The 17,390-nt window shown below is 35.7% G+C and overlaps 1 protein-coding gene across 2 annotated transcripts in view; it reads right to left on the bottom strand.

The window, feature by feature from the left end:
• The window catches only part of Gbeta13F (guanine nucleotide-binding protein subunit beta-1), a 42,383-nt gene that overhangs the window by 15,887 nt on the left and 9,106 nt on the right, over window positions 1-17,390 (bottom strand). The gene's annotated exons all lie outside the window — the stretch shown is intronic.

Genomic DNA, 17,390 nt, shown 5'->3' with positions numbered 1-17,390 from the left:
CCTGTATGGTTAGTGTATTGTACATAGTGTGTGATGTATTGCCGCCGATGAGTCTGTTTGCTGGGAATAAGGAAAATAATGGACGTTTGATTGGTATTATATTCATATGTATAGCTAATAGATTTATGATGAACACATTATTTTAAGATGGATGGCAGAATCTTCGCACAAAAAGCTTAGCTTTTGCAACGATACTTGGGGGAGAGAAGTGTAGAAGCTGTCATAGCAGAAATCTACTTTATATATCATTTACTACTTTGCCTGTTACTTGTTAGTACAGAATTAATACTTGATTGATACGTATTTGTATTTCCTATGATACAATCTTTATTATGCTTCGTTCCGTATGAGTCAAAATACTGTCAAGGTTACACTTTTTGGATGACGTTTTAGTTTTACCGTAAAAATTAATTCAGCTTCTCGCCTTTAATGTCTGTACTTAGCTTTATTCCTCTCATTAACCAAAACAGCCAACGTATTCACATTTACGAAGAACTTCGTTTCTAACAAAACACTACGTTTTCCGTTTTTAAGTTTACGGCTTCATTAGAACGCTAGTTTTGGCACGCCACGCACTGCAAGTCCGTCATGTTAACACCATTTGTTTTATGGACTAGTTTTTATTTGCATGAACTATGGTGTGCACGTCACATTGTCCAAGGTTGCTGGGAAGTGTTCCGTTTAAAATTAAAGTCATGGTTTCGTTTATGCAGATTTTTTTTCTTCTAGTTAAAACATGATTTAACTAAAATAGAACAAAACTCAAAGCTTTATTCCTACGCCAGGACTTCAACGAGATCTAAAAGCAAAGGGCACATTTGACTTGCAAGTCCACGGATGAAAATTTTGTGTAATTTCCAAGAATACATACTTTCTTAAACTTAACAATCGCTAAGCAAATAGAAGAGCCTTAAAACATACACTAAACTTCCCCAAAGAACGATTCTACTTTAGTTTACTTGACAGCACAATATGTCTTCAGACTTTCACAAAACCTCACAAAAGAAACTATCTACCCTACGTTTAAAAGTCTATCTCCCCGCCATTGACCCATACCATAGGTCTAGAACAGTACCTCCGGGCTAAATAAAAAGCGTCGTCCATTAAAACGCGAAGGAGCGAGTCTTAATAGCGCCATTATCCAGCCATTGTCTCGCCGCGATTGTCCTACGTTGCGTCACTGTTGCACAACCGTATACGTGTATTATGTGAACACTTCTCACTTGCCGTGGAAAAATACGTGACCCTTGTCAATTGACATCGGTTTTATTGTTTAAAGGTTATGGTAAAAGGCAGATTATAATGTGATAGCCAGTGGCAAAGTGGTTAGAAACTCATGCATATGAATTATATTTCGACTACTAAACAATGATATTCTTTCCTCTAGTCAAATCATGACTTGAGTAATCAAAAATAATCTTTTCTTTTTCCCATCGAACTAGGTATGCCTTTTGAATGAAATGATTTAATAATTTCGACCTTGATTAGAGACTTGTTAGTCTAATTAACAAGATGTTTAATTCGTAATCAATTCCGGGATCTATTAACGTCACAATAGTTTGCAAATTAACATGTTTCTTAAAGACAGTAATCGGAGTTATACTACAAAACAGTCCGAACACCATCAACCTAAGCCACCATAACCCACTAACTACCTATACAGAAAGGTTGGAAACAGTGCATTCTTAGTGAAAATGAAACAATGAAACACAAAAATCTTAAACTTAAGAGACTTTTGGCCCATAGAGCAGTACTTATCTTTTAATAATGATCTGTAAAATGCCTGGAAGACAGACCCTTCGCCTATTTGGTTACGCTACTTGCTTAAACAGTGCAAAGGTTTCCCAAAAGAATAGAGAATATTATCAAAAGTGAGAAAAGTTAATGAGTACATAACAAACTACACATAGATATCATCCCCTGCACAGATAACGTTAGTGGGTGCGTATCGATCCGCAGCTCACATTGACACGGTGGGCGTTGGCGACCCGCACCGGGCCGCGCTCAGCGCTACCCGTAACAGGTGGACGTATCGGTATTGCATTGAAGGTTATTAATCTGGTATGATAATTTGAAATAATATTGTGATGAAACTGTATACAATACTAAAGCCCGCCCATTTTGTTAGTGAGAAAGATATTTTGTACAAAACTTTAATAAATTACACACCAAATGTTCCTCGGGAATAGCTCTATCTATTGGTGAAAACCGCACGAAAATCTGTTCGGTGCATTCTGAGTTTATCGCGAACAGACAGACAGATGTAGGGAGGGGTAATAATATAGTGATAGGAAACAAGCGCTGTATAAGTTACTAATTTATAGTGATGTGAATTTTACTTACGTTTTAATTAAAAAATGCAGCCTTAAGATGAGAGTGGAGCCTGCATAAATAAGGCTCGATCATGTTTGACACTAAAATTACCAAAAGAATTATTCCTGCTAGGGAAAGTACAAATTGCTCAAAAACTGAGTGTCCTACATAAGTCGAAAAATGACTTAAGAATCTTATATTTTGAGTTTTACAAAAAAGCACGTTGAGAACAGTACATAAATCAAGTTACGAGTTTTGAACAATTTTGTAAGTGTCTAAAATTAGTAAGCGTGTTATTGTTTTAGTTATAAGTGTTCTCGTTCAGTATGTTTATATTACTAGTTAGGGTTACCACATAGATATGATGCACATCTCTTATTTACACGTAACATATAATTCTATAAAAAAAACGACTTCCACGTAAAATATTAAAAACATGAGATTTTGGTTGTTGGTATTTTTTTTTACATTGTGTAAAAAAATGAAATGTTAAAAAAAATCAGGATAAAACCAAACTATTTTAATGACCACATGGGAAGCACTAGATTTTAAACAAGAATAATGATACGGACGACTACAGAACCTCCTTTTTTACGTCGGTTAAACATCACTAGTATGACGCAGTTTTTGAAAAATTGGTACAAGTGACTGATGTTACAATACAAAATGAAAGTATAGTAGGAAGGACGCTGAAAAATACAATGATTAAGAAGGTTATCTAATGGCACATAACTGTCAAAATTAAAGTGACCGTTGACCGAAAAAAATAGCACACATTTTTTGCCTTGACGTGAATATTTACTTCGACATTAGGAACAAACCCGCAGCGTCTAATAGAATAAAAATGAGCCAGCGACCGGTATAACCCTTGCACCCTTCACAATATGTTTAAAAGGTAATATAATTTTATGGTGTGGTGCTCAAACGAAAGGAAAACCGTGGAAAGCCGCCATTTCACATGTTCCAACTGTCGTAAAATTTTACTATTGAGATGGTTGCCATGGAATAACACTAATATAATAAACATACATAATATCACGCCTGTTAAACCCGAAGGTGTAGGCAGAGGTATATGAAATACACCCAAGTTTCGCCATAAATAATGTTTGTCCTATGTAATACGGGGCGAACTTATTGTCATTTGACGATCATGTGTTAATTCCCGCTGATTCGATTAATTTCTATCCAAAATTCACATAAAGGAAGAGGAAAACCCTACCAAATAGTAGTAAGGGTTTATCAGGAGCCTTTAATACCTACTAAAAATCGATCACGACTTATATCATAGAAGTATACAGGGTGTAAACGACGGTTAACCGAAAACTTCAGTGTTAATTTTGTGACACTAAATGCGCGAAATTTACTTCAACCATTTTTCTCGGAAATGATTGGTTCCCGAGTTAGTCATTTTTGAGCATTCAATGTATAGTGAACAACGCGATATATCTCCGCGCATGCCTACGAGATTTCTGGCGGCGGCGGCGGCGGCGCGCTGAGCGACGACATGTCGCGACGCGTCGTAGGTATCAAAATCAAAATCAAATCATTTATTCATTTAGGACAAATGTTGACACTTACGATAGTCGTTACAATTACTGAATCTACCACTAGCTCGGAAAGGGGGTAGAGCCTTATGAGAAGAGCTAGCGAGAAACTCACGGCCACTCTTTTCAATCGCCAAAAGTTTTACAATGTGGTTGATACAATAATTGATCATGCGAGGAGCTGCCAACAATCAGCGGTACGTACGCGTACCACCACGTCTATGCGCTCACTAGTATGTATTATTAGATAACAATCTCATGTATCGTTTATGGTAGGTATCGTAAGTACGCTCGTATGTTACAATAGCTCATAGTAAAATTGTAAGTAGGTAGATACCTACTTGGCTTACGTGAAATCAAACAATAATAGCAAAATGTAACCAATAATAAGAAAGTGCTAAAACGAATTGTTATCAATGTCTATCAACACGCAATTACCTGGTGTATGGCGAGAGTTTGAGTAGGTACCTTTGGATCCGGACGTACAGGTGCAGAGCACGCCGTGCACTTCCACGTGCTTCACCATACATAGCACATCAACATTTCTTCCTATTTACGAGCACAACTGCACTTCGAAAACAATAACAACAAAAATAATAACAATAAAAACACTAACAACTCAAAACCGAAACAATAACAAGTAATAATAAACAACAGTTCACACACGACACGACGAATAGGACATAACGAACGACACCGGTGAAGAGCTTCCGTCTTCCGCGAGCGAATTGCTCGAACTATCAAAGAGAGCCGCCGGCGCGGGCGCCTCTCCGCTCACTCGCGCCGCCCCTCGCCCGCGCCACCCGCTCCCTCCGCGTCGCCGTCCGCGCGCGCGCCGCCGATTTGGTGACGAGCGACGAGTTAGGATCCCAGCGAGAGATTAGATTGAATAAAATATTGATGTGGCATTAGGTACTATTTTTACTTGTCACAGTTGTTACTCGTTGCATTGTAGTTTTATTCAAATACCGAATAACATTACAAACATTATTGATGTAAGTTTAAAATACCTACTTTGATATTTAATAACATAAAATCAGATTAAAGTAAATAAAATAAACACGAAACGTTTATTTAATTAAACCATAAAAAATGTAGGTACATAACAATGATAACAATCAATATCCATTAATATTCTTATCAGAGAAACTAACTTATCATAATTCATTATCCCCGGAGAATTACTTAGCATTCATTTTGTCGCATCCCATCTATGTAACATCCACGCGCGGTCGCGGCGTCACGCGTCACTACGGCCATCTACTTTTCGAGTCGCACCGCGCTTGTATGAATGAGCGTGTAAATATCGAATAGAATAATAAGTTTGCAAGAACAAATAGAACAAAGCGACAATACTTGTTAAATTGTTTATTAGAGATTTTTATAGCGCTAAAGAATATCAATAGGATTTTTTGTCGTTCTGTATGTATTTGTACGTGTAATAATAATAAGATATCACACATTTTAAATCTTATTAATGTACCTTTTATCGGAGAGCGGGATAATTATGTCATTTTCATTTTTAACATAGAAGAACAAATACTAAGTAACGCTGCATACTAGTGAGAGTGAGGCTGACAGCTGTGTGCGTAATCGTGTCTGTGTGGCGCGCGTAGGTACGTCGACCTTCGCGGCCGGCCGCCGCCGGCGCGGTGTCGTTGGCCGCGGACAGCTGATAGCGAATTTATACGTTGTTTTAATCCATTGCTGTTTTTTGTGAAAAACAGTAATATGACGGATTTTTTCTCATATTCATGTTGCACTGTGTAGTATTAACGAAATAATACCGAAAAAAAATAAAAAAAACGCATAAAAAATCGGAAAAATCATGAAAAAAGCGATGAAAATTTTCAACGCCATAAGCACCAGAATCATGTCTAGAATCATTTTTTTTTCGTTTTCGGTAGCCTGTCTGTTACACCCTGTATTTAGAAATAATACAATTCGCCATAACGTATCCTAATATAGGATCGAACTTACGCAACTATACGCAATGGAGAATATTTACCTAACAGCTTTACGCACAACCCTACCCGTTCAACGTTGGGATGCGTTCATACTACGGCACAGTGTAATCAGTACAGTGAAATGAAATAACTCAGAAACGCATACGCATTCTCTATTCGCAAGAAAATGAATGAACGTGGTACTTAATAGGAAATCTGCTCGAAATGTAAGGCACCAGTTCCTTGATACAATTCTTTTAGTATCACGCCTGCTGCTTAGTAGGGAGGATAATCAAGAGGAAGATGTTTAAATATCCACTTCTTGTCTTTTCCAGTTTAAAGAAAAAGGTGAGGTTTATAGCGTTACAACGCGATATTTTTAAACGAAACCATGACCCTTCGTCAACCCTAGGTCTAATGACAGTAGTCGCATATACTTCTTAGAACCTACATTTTTCTGATATTAAAATCATTCTTAACACACTTTTGGTATGAGTAATATAAGTATCCCTGCGTACACTGTGGTAATATGTAGGAGCGAGGTAAAACAAACACGTTGCAATGAAACCCATCGGGACAAAACATTTGAATAGAAATTGACCGCGATTAAGCTGCGAAAGGGACTGAGTTCGCTTATCAACAGAGAACACACGCAAACAGATATTGTTATTACAACTTTCTATTTTTGTACAAATTGAAAGCGAATTTTTATTGAATCCCGATAGATATGAATGCTGATAGGCATATACGTAGATTAGGTAGAGTGTAGCATTCAGTTCATTATAATTATCGAGTTGATTTGACCAAAAATGACTATTTTTATTGACAAAATGACAAAGCATTGATCTACCAGCTATCAAGTTTAATAAGTGTAAATTAAATACTGCCCACGAAATTCTATTCGCCCACAAATAAAATGTTCTGCTACAAAATTGTACCTACTAAAATTACTTACATAATTCTATTGTTTCACTTTCCAGATCCTTAAACCACGCGAATTTTCTCACGATTAAGAAATTTTCATCTCATTATAAAATTACATTGTAATTTTCTCAAGATGTGTCACCACAAGCCACCGTTATTTAATAGCAGGTTTTCACTTTTACTGCTTTTTGTTCATATCTACAGACACGCAGTCTTGTGTACAGCACTGAAGCAAAGTGGTATCTCAGTTGCAAATTGGAGAGCCGCTATTCAGTACATTGTTTCTTTCCTTAAATTATGGTGATTACTACATTACGTGGAAACTGCAATGTACAACATAATTGACTATAAAAATGACATTCACTAGTTGTAACTGAGATGCAAAATACGCATGCTGTTAAGTGCTCCTACGGTGTCTGCGGAAAAAAGGGAGTGATGTCTATAATATGGAAATCGCCTAGCGATTCTTTCTTAACTTGTAGCCCCATTGGAACAAAGAAATACCATAAAGTATATCTGTCTCGTTCAATAGAACAAGGAAGTTCAATATACATGTATTTATGCGTTCCCGGAAATTGTTGTGGAAGACAGAGGCACATTAGCGTGCGTCGTAAAGAAACGGCAGGACGTTAGGCGCACGCCCCACTTTCTGCAAGATCTATGGTGGAAAGGATAAAGAAAAATGCACAGGATAACACTCGATAATCATTGCCTACAGATGAGGATACGAGCTTAAATTAAAATCTAAATATATCACACCAAAAGTGTGTACAAATTTGTATTTTCTGTCACCGTCTTTGAAGACATTCTATAGTCTTTATTCTAGGGAACTGAAAATAAGAATTAAAAATCAAAATTCGGAACCGATTACTAGATAATTTAAGAGGAACAGAGATCAATTTTCCGGTGCAATACTCATACCTATACAGCTAAAAATAACGTCAATAGAAAATAAGGGACCTTTTATTTAGTTTCCTATTTTCGTCTGTTGTTCTAAGTCTATCAGCAACATTTCTGATCTGCACGCCTCCTTACGTAGTGAAGTTTATTGCCATCGTCCTAAATATAAGAGAGCGAATAGATTACAGCGAGCATCCGACGTTCCAACAATATTGAGATTTGGTAATCCGCTGTGAATATATTTTTATGTAATAGTGTGTTCTGAGAGCCGGACTGTTTATATGCAAGGACTATTGATCGGTAACGGGAACATTGTTTCCCAGAAAACGAAATATAAATTAGGTTTGTTTTGTTAGTTTTTTGAAACGTGGGTTCCGAAATCGTGAACAATTATATGTATAGTTCTACTTAAGCGTTTTTGAAAATTGTTAGAAATTATAGGTCAGGAAAACCTATTAAACAGAAATGCTATATTTAGCACTGACGATATGGCAATCCGACATGATAGCAAATGTATACAGATTCTGTCAAAATCCCACTTGCTAAGCTAACCAAATACCATCAACCATTATGAATAGAAAAGTATAAAACGTTTGGTATAAGATATGTATTACATACGAATATTTGTATACGAAGCATTTGACACTTACTAGCAGAGTGAGGACCTTCAAACACACTGACCCCTTACGATAAACAAAAACATGAAGATATAAACGCTCATTTATCGGAACTGGTAAACAAACGCTAGGAAAAACGAGAGGAAACCGGCATTAGTTGGAAATACTAAAAATATATTATTGTCTATGGAGATATTGTGATGTGTTTAGATGTGTACGTGGAATTACATTGACGCATACCATGCGTGCCGAGTTTTATTGTGATCATTCATCATTCTATCACGTGTTTATAATGATTAACTGGCTTTTCAGAGAGAAATACACGTCTTTCTTTCTTTCTACGAAGTTTAGACGTTCCACTCTAAGTGAAATAGTTATTTTCAGGCTTTGTAGTGCCCCTGTTTTCCTTATAAGCCGGTCATAAGGTGCTCAGGCATAACAGCAACACACACTGAATTAAGTTACGTGCCTTCAGAAGCAGAAAGAATCTCAGTTTTAAAGCTGTAGCATAGCATTTACCCCCAGCAGACCGATGGCGCCAAGGTTTACTTAACTATGATTGATTACTGACCGGTAAATGCAACTGATTCTCAGGATCTCTTACCAAGGCGCTTCAATTAAAAAGACACCCAACGGTAAGGTCTTAAAGTTAAAGTACATTAATACAGTTTTCAGTAGGTTGAAGTCTGCAGTCAACAAACACTTCTCCATTAATACGTTTGTTACAAATAAATCTTAGAAGAAAAGCAGTTAATTTGCACTTCACATTTAGTAGTAAACTGCTAGAAACTATTGCTTTATGAGTTGTGTAAAATTGTGAGAAATACAGTTTGTGACGTCACAGGTCGAAATGAGTCGTTTGGGAGTTATTTGCGTTTTCACTGAATCGTAATATTGCATAGGGTGAGTAAAGACTTAGTGCAAATAATAGGTAATTTTATCAGGATTGCGGTTAAAACTGCATCTATAGAATGCAAGAAATGCTGAGACTAAGGTTACCGGAATAATTTTTTTCACCTTGCAAGCAAAACTAAAAAACCTGAAGCAGATAATAACAGTCTATAAGTAGCATAATTGTGTCTTAAAGATATGGTCGGGAGCCTTTACTTTAATTAAACCGTGAAGTTTTATCGTCAAAGAGATTATTTCTCTTTGATTAGATATTATCGACATTTAATCGGTAATTCTGTTTATTGTGATTTTTGATAAGATTACAATAAATTATTTGACTGCCGCTGATTATCATAAAACATCTAATTACACATACTGAAGTTCAACTGTAAACATTTTCAACAGTTTTCTACATTTTAGGGTCTCTAGGTCTACTATAGTCGGATAACTTAGTAGACAACTTCGGCTTACATTATTTATTTGGGTTAGAATAATTAGGTATGCGATTCTCCAAAAAAAAGTAGCCGTATCAAACACGCCATTATCAGCTGCATACGTCTGCGTGTCAATTATGTTCTAAATCCTGAATCTTGTATACTTCCGACAGCCGCGAACCTTACACACAAGACAAGTTATTGTAGTATAGTATACAGTGATAAGTACACCTACATCCCATATTGCGTACGTGTGCGCAGTGGAGCGTGCAGTCTTGCGCACGGACTCGTAAACACTTGTTTAAGTAATCAACACATGTAAGACGGAAACACAGCCAAAACGGACGCATGCAACTAGTTGCGATCGCGGGGTTATTGACTGTCTTACTATTGATACGGTAAAGCTACCGTAACTTTAACATTTTACTGTACAGTATGCTTACTTCCTCTAGTGTATGCAATTTTTTCATGCAACATTATAAACGCGTTTTTTAGATTCTACATTCAAATTTTCTCCATACAAGACTTTAAGGAGTATAGACTGGACTGACATCAATATGTTATTAACTACACCTACTTTTCCATCTCTACACTACCCTCAGGTAGAGAATACCTAAGGCAATACGTTCGATTATATACTATTTTTGTAAGCAGATAAATAAATAAATTAGGCCTTTAATTCCAGGAAGAGACCCACTACCAGCATCAGGACCGAAGCGAGTTGAATATATTTTTTTGCAAATCTAGTATTAATTCTACAAATAGACCATTATGCAGCTTCATTCCGAGAATATAATATTGCGAAACACACAAAATAATTTCGGATAAACGCAATACCTAGAAATCCAATTAGCAAGAATCGTATTACATATTTTGTATACGTAATACTTTAGTTTTACCCTACATATATCTAGTGCAGTACATTCTCTACCAAGAATCACAACAATGATTGTTGCAACGTGAGTTCTTTATTAAATATTCAATACATCGCATTGATTGATACACAATTGTCTATTAATGCGTGAAGATACTTTCCAGATATTTCCATTGCAATATGGTTTGTTGTTTGGTATTCGAGAGAAAATTGCGAAGAAATAAAAGGGAGAAAATTATTCAAACCGACAAACAGTCTGCCAACACATAGTATGTTTACGCGATTAAACAAAATCAAATCAATCCACTGAGTCAAGGAACCACACTATACTCGTTTCAAGAGAACACCCTTGCCCAGCAGTGGGACAGTAATGGGTTAAATTCATTTATCATGAACAGAATTACATATAATCATTATCTCTGGTCTCTGCCTACCCCTATAAGAAAAAGTTGTGATCACATGTATGTATGTACCTACAGAACTATGTTCTGGGCAAGGCCATGGGCAATAGCTTTGAGCTTAAAGTTCTGGCTGTCTCGGAAATCAATCGAAATATCATGATCTACAATCATCTACAACTCTGGCTATAAAGACAGTCTGAAAATGATATTGACATTTTAAAACTGACTCAGTCAAAGTATAAAATGTCATGTTTAATCCGTTCGTTAGTCCATCTGTAGAAAGTCCACGTTACAGTTAAAATCACATCCAATGAGAACGACAGATAACAGGATTAAGCAGTCCACGAAGTAGGGCTGGCACCTGTTCAACGTTTAAGTGTCTCGAGAGGAATGGTTTGTACGTTATCGGACAATAACACTGACACTTTGTTGCTATTTATTAGTACAAATAGGTAGCATTCATCAAAACATAACCTAGTTGTAAATATCTTAATTGCGAAAATTAATTCAATGATTTTAAGAGTGGATTCAGGTTCTATTATGTAGTGTGAAGTAAAGGAAAGCCTTGCCGAGGATATACTTTTCAATAAACAAAGCAATAAATGGAGAAGTTTCATAATAACAAGACAGAAAAGATTACTCGCGAACACAGCACTACTTAATAGAGCTATTTATTTCACTCAAAGAACCAACAAAAACCTAATTCATGTATTTTTTATCCAGGAAATGCTGACCCCAACATGGCTGTGGGCAGCCCTATCTGACCCAGATAATGGATGAGATATACATCGGCCCTACGTGTATTTATAGCAACTCTGTTATACAGATTGATAGGAGTCAGGATTGATGAACACGCAGAAATATAAACCTGATTCATTGGACAACTTGGATTATATCGAAACACTACTATTGGGAAAACAACATTAAGACATTTCTGTAATAAGAAAGACAGAAGACTTTCATAAGATATTTTTATTGAGAAAAAGGGATTCTAAGATATTCGGCTAATTGTTCTACCCTAAAATTCAAGCGCGGTTACAGCGCTAAATTCTTTGCATTTTCCCTAATCATTATCAGATGGCAGCCAATTGCAGAAACGGTAGTAAATGATAGACTAAAAAATAGCTATTACAGAAAGACTGTTCATAGATAAAAACCAAAAGACAATCGATTCAAGAGTTTTGAGTTTTTCGCAAAAAGCTGTACTGCAAAGTACAATAATTTTTACACTCCCAAAGTTGTATTCCGTAGAATTATTACTCATGTTATGTGAGTAATATTCATAACATGCGCTGTTACTCGATCTGTTTATAATAAAATACAATAAACAACTGTCCAACCCGTTCCTTAGCAATTATGATGGGCAATTTGCCGTCCCTAATGTCTGACCACCCAGACGGCATAAGAATAAAGAGCTACTTTAAGCCGATAATAATAACTGTAACTTTGTCAGTATTTGATAGGATAAGGGCCAGTTTTACAGCACATGGATAAATGTTAGATTACCCATTCAATAGAATAAGTGACAGCAAACATATGAAAAAGCTGCCAAAACTTCACAAGCTAACTGATACTCATGTATATTGAGTTTGATCACTTTTGGATAAAAATATAAAAAATAGAATAGCTTATCATGTAAAATTAAGACTGTTTTCTCATGGCATTGTTGCAATCTATGGGATGGAATTATGCCGAGCTATGAATTGTGGCTTTAGCTTAGGTGAAACCAGTCGTTAATGGTTTGATTTCAACGCTAACCTTATACCGGCTTCATTGTTCATACAGCAATGTATGCAGGCATATCACTCAGACTAAGATAGATGCAGAGATAGAGTGTAGTATCTATGATCAGCTTCTCCATTAAACTGAAGTGACTTGCTCTCGCTGTCTTGTCACTCTTGAAGGCTTTATAGTGCATTTATGATTCGCGGTCAAGGTTTGAATGATTTATGTCTGTAGTTATAAAATAAGGTGATGTAGTGATGAAGGGAAGGTTCTGTAGTTCAGTGGTTGGAGGGTTAAGTCTATTATGAAGACTTAACCTCTAGGGAGAACGAGAAGTAAAGTATTTCTGCGTGAAAACTGATTCAGACAAAATTGTAAAAATAAATTTATTTATTTATTCTAACTTCGTCTCTATCTCTCTCAATTTGAGACCAGATCCTTGTCCAATAGTGGGGCATTAGTAGATTAAAAGCTGGCTGATTTAACACCGTACAGCTCAGCCAATTAAACGTATAGGGAAAACTAACATAATGATAGAAAATAACAAAAAAAACTGTACACAATGTCTAAAATTACCATTTACTATGAAGGGCTTACAATAGTTAGATAACATTGTACCATAGCGTGACGAACGTCATTATCTATTGAAACCCTTTCCTTAGTTGGAAACGTACTCTTGCCCTCCGATTATAAAACAGTTGCACAAAACAGCACAATTGTGTGTATAAATAGTGGTAATAATTATAAAAATATACTTGTTCTCAATAAAAGAGCTATAAAAATCATGTTTCGTAATAAAACTGGTCTTTATTTTATTTTAAGTAAGTTTTACACGAGTGCTTGGATAATATAATTGTCTGCAAATACGCCTCTACAGACAATTTTTAAAGAAACCTAATCTACACAGAAATCAGATTTTTGCTGAACTAATTCAGTCGTTTAGTTTTAAAAACGTAACATATAGACACATTATTTTCGCCTTCCTACTATCACTGAAGAAAAGATAGTATTGCTTTCAATACACAACATATTAAATCTAAGCAGTGTAAACTGCACTTATGCATTTACAGGTCAACGAAGAAATCAAATGAAAAATCGAGTTAACAAATCAAATAATTACATAATATGTAAATTACACTCCATCCACATCAAAGAAAACGCTAAACTTATCACCAAACGGATCCTGCAGTAACTCCACACCCCCAAAAACCGCCAACAAGTCATCAAACATGTTGCCCAACTCATCGGCCGATCAATCCACGTTTTAAAGTCTGAATCAATACCTGCAAGGTTTCGTATTACATTTATTTGAAGTAATGCAACGGTGTATTATTTATGTGTTCGTCACTTCCTTCGTGTCGAATATCGTATATTACATCAGAATATGATACGATACGTACATAAAATCACGCCTTTTCCCGATACAAGTAGACAGAGACCTAAGAACGCCAGTTGGTACGATCCTTACAAACTTCCATTGCCTCTTTCATATCCATCTACCAAACAGGAATCCTTAAAAACTACCCATTCCTCATTTAGTTACATCCATACATCTTGTCATACAGGACCGTCAGTTACGAGTACTACGCACCTGACCTTTTTTCAAGGCATATTGATAATGATACGAATATTAGTAATAACTGATATTGAAATATTGGTATTGGTCATTCATATTTTCCTGCTACTGAATATGTATTAGGTTTATTATATTATTTATTTCTTTGACGATATTAGTCAACCAGGATAAAATCAAATTGTTAATCTATCCTACTGACCATATTACATGTATTTATTTTTAATGAATCCTTGATACAACATGCTTTGTTTTCGATAATGTAATTAATAATTAATTAGCAATTAAAAATGAACAAAGCTGAGTTTAATGTTATCAATACTTCAAAATTAAGTATGGACCAAGATCCCAGAGCTGCCAGACCTACGTCATTTTAGCAAAGCTGAAACTTTGAGGATTGTTAGTATAAAGGGTCTGTTAAGAGGTATGCACATCCACTACCTTGAAAGCGGGGCCGTTTCTGAGGTAGCGCGGAGTGAAGGTGCGTAAAAAACGACCCAACCCACGTTATAGTAGCAAAGTTGGTTTTCAGATATGTTATTAATGATATTATGTAGAATTAAAATTGACTATTGCCAGACCGTTTCCCGGGGCCATTACTTCTGCCAGACGCCTTAAATGTTATAAAAAAATGAGGTCAACTACGTCATAGTAGCAAGCCTAAATTTTATATATGTTATTAAAGGTACAATTTTAAGACCCCCTGTATGCGGACAGACCATGCCGCGGGGCCCTTCGTCCCCTAGACGCCATTAAACTTTCCCTATGAGTGCGAGAGTAAGAGCATTATTCATACGCATAAATGAAAAACAATTGAATTAAAAAAATAAAAATTGAAAAATTATTGAATACTAACTGACCCGCGCATCTTTGCTTGCGTCACTTAAGAGAAATAGGTCAAAATGTTACATAAACGGGTTATGTAACATTTTTCACTGGTACTCTGTTCCTATTGGTCGTAGCGTGATGATATATAGCTTATAGCTTTTCTCAATAAATAGGCTATCCAACAGTAAAATATTTTTTTATTCGCACCAGTAGTTCCTGAGATTAGCGCGTTCACACAAACAAACAAACTTCTCAGCTTTATAAAATTAGTATAGATTAAAAGTACTTGGAATGTTTAGGAAGATAAGTAACATTATTTTGGGAATTATTTTAAAAATAGATATGGTTTACACTATTCACAAAAATTATGAAAAAAAAAATTGTAGTCATTCATCATCATCATCATTATCTGAGCTCTTCCCTCATCAAATTGAATATTTAAATCATCTCCACCATCGTCTTCATTGTTACTTGAATTCTCTGTAAAAAAAATGTAGGTAATGATGTTGAAAACAGTTACAAGTAGGTATATTGAAATAATGAAATAAAATAATATAATAATATAATAATATACCTAATATATAATATATAATATAATATTAATAATTGAAATAATGTTACTTATCTTCCTAAACATTCCAAGTACTTTTAATCTATACTAATTTTATAAAGCTGAGAAGTTTGTTTGTTTGTGTGAACGCGCTAATCTCAGGAACTACTGGTGCGAATAAAAAAATATTTTACTGTTGGATAGCCTATTTATTGAGAAAAGCTATAAGCTATATATCATCACGCTACGACCAATAGGAGCAGAGTACCAGTGAAAAATGTTACATAACCCGTTTATGTAACATTTTGACCTATTTCTCTTAAGTGACGCAAGCAAAGATGCGCGGGTCAGTTAGTATTCAATAATTTTTCAATTTTTATTTTTTTAATTCAATTGTTTTTCATTTATGCGTATGAATAATGCTCTTACTCTCGCACTCATAGGGAAAGTTTAATGGCGTCTAGGGGACGAAGGGCCCCGCGGAATGGTCTGTCCGCATACAGGGGGTCTTAAAATTGTACCTTTAATAACATATATAAAATTTAGGCTTGCTACTATGACGTAGTTGACCTCATTTTTTTATAACATTTAAGGCGTCTGGCAGAAGTAATGGCCCCGGGAAACGGTCTGGCAATAGTCAATTTTAATTCTACATAATATCATTAATAACATATCTGAAAACCAACTTTGCTACTATAACGTGGGTTGGGTCGTTTTTTACGCACCTTCACTCCGCGCTACCTCAGAAACGGCCCCGCTTTCAAGGTAGTGGATGTGCATACCTCTTAACAGACCCTTTATACTAACAATCCTCAAAGTTTCAGCTTTGCTAAAATGACGTAGGTCTGGCAGCTCTGGGATCTTACTCTAGTAGGTACATGCTTTGTAATGAGGAGCAAGAAATCTTTATGTATTAAGGCATTCATATCATTCTACAAACTTCCTTTGATACGAAGCCCCAAACCCTTGTTATTCTGATCACAGTCATATCAGATACGGGGAAAGTATCGGACGTCTAGAAGTAGATTAAATGAGTGATACGACAAATGAGCGAATCGTATTCGGATAAGATTACTACAGGACAAAAAACAGTAGCAAAAGAAAAAAATATTTTTTATTTTTGTGTACTAACTACGGACACAATGCGCATCTACAAGTGGCTCACACAAATATTTGTTCCGGTTAGGAATCGAACCCACGACACTAACACATACTGATATCTACATAGAGACAATCTTAACCATTGTTAACATGGTTTTTAACGTGGCTGCTAGGTGACTTACATCCGTCGCATATTGATGCCATATAATTCTATATCAACTATAAATAATTAATAAGTTGTGTCATTCTATACTATATTACATTTGCTACTTTCTGCAAATTCGTATTCATATAACTATATCAGAAAAGGTAAATCTTTAGGGAATATAGCGCATATTTCAGGCCCCTGTAACGTGCATACGTATTGCAATTTCCCGCACGTTTCAAACCTCGTTCATATTTACAGGGCCACTAGGCGTGTCCAGCGCGAGCATGGAACTACTGCGCATGAGCGGCGCGTGTCTGCCTAGACACCGCCATCAAAAATGTATGGAAATGAGATTTTTGCTGTGCTGTCACACGTCTACGCAATGCTTAGATAGCTTTTATTTAAGTTTATGTTAAGAATTTCGTAACGTAAAGATTATAATAGTAGATAATGTAGATTTTAGTTTCTGCTAGTTTAATGAACAATGGTTTCAAAAACTATGACGTTGAAAATAGTGGTTTTACCTTTCATTCTGAAGGAAAATTATGAAATTGTAATTACCTATTAGGAATATTATGACCTAAATGACTTAATAAATACGTAAACGTGATTTAACAACCT

This window comes from Anticarsia gemmatalis, chromosome 25 (assembly GCF_050436995.1).
Source record: "Anticarsia gemmatalis isolate Benzon Research Colony breed Stoneville strain chromosome 25, ilAntGemm2 primary, whole genome shotgun sequence".
NCBI classification, from domain to species: domain Eukaryota; kingdom Metazoa; phylum Arthropoda; class Insecta; order Lepidoptera; family Erebidae; genus Anticarsia; species Anticarsia gemmatalis.
The sequence above is the reverse complement of the archived record's forward strand: the minus strand, read 5'-3'. Positions and strand labels throughout refer to the sequence as shown.